The sequence below is a fragment of the Pristiophorus japonicus genome, chromosome 16, assembly GCF_044704955.1.
Source record: "Pristiophorus japonicus isolate sPriJap1 chromosome 16, sPriJap1.hap1, whole genome shotgun sequence".
NCBI classification, from domain to species: Eukaryota; Metazoa; Chordata; class Chondrichthyes; family Pristiophoridae; genus Pristiophorus; species Pristiophorus japonicus.
This window is the reverse complement of record NC_091992.1, coordinates 132,941,260-132,942,359: the sequence shown is the minus strand read 5'-3', so window position 1 is coordinate 132,942,359 and position 1,100 is coordinate 132,941,260.

The window sequence follows — 1,100 nt, the reverse complement described above, 5'->3', positions numbered from 1 at the left end:
ACCATCGATCTGCGAAAAGCAGACTGTCACCTGATGAGTGCCACATTCTTGGAACATTGCCAGAATTTAACAAATGTTATCAGTTCTGTTTCCCAACAGGTAACAGCGGCTTGGGGGGAACTCCCGGAAGGAGGACACGATATCATCCCAGGAGTTTGGGTATACGTAAAGAAAATACACAAAGAACCGCTGGGAGCCAAGTGGGAAGGACCGTACCAAGTATTACTGACGACCCGATCGGCGGTTAAAATCCAAGGGAAGAAGGCTTGGATCCACACCTCGCACGTTAAATGGGCACCCGTATCGGAAACAGACTAAGAACTGAACTTTTGAACTCAACAAAATCTTTGGACTGATTGTACTCGTGGGTCTGACTCTACCTCTGTGTAACATGGAGCTACATGTAATTACTTTCATGTACATGGCATATAGCTATGCTAAGGAAGCCAATATCTTCAGTTGTTGGGTATGTACGCAGGTACCTACCCATTCAAAGGGAAGAATTCCTTTGAGACCGGTCCCCCTCAATGAATCTGAGATGGCGGAATGGTTTTTTAACCAGAACCGTACATACGGGAACAGGACAAATAGTCTGGGGTAAGACGTAGGATTACCATAGGCCGAATGGCGATCGGCGGGTTATGGGTTAAACACCTTTTTGGGGTGGTATCAGCCCAATTATAACCAGACCCTAAAGACCCCGTTCTTGGCCCTCACTAATACATCAGGGATAGGAAGGCCACAAGGGTCGGTATGTCTGATCAGAAACCAAACCGGAGGGCAGGAAATAGGGAATAGTATGTGTAGGAAAAATGTGAATATGATGAAAGGAAGCATGCAGAGCTTCCTGCATTTCCCGAATAAGACCACCCCGGACCAGAACTTTACACAAGGATGGGTAGTGATAGGAGGTGGCCGATATTCCCCATACAACGGTACCTACTTTATTTGCGGCCACAGGGCTTATTCCTGGCTGCCACAGAACTGGACAGGATCTTGTTATTTGGGTTATGTGAGACCCTACATTTGCCACTCCACTTCCCTTCCAGGGTTGTTTTCTCCACAAAGGAGTAAACGGGCGATTACGGAGACTGAAAGGT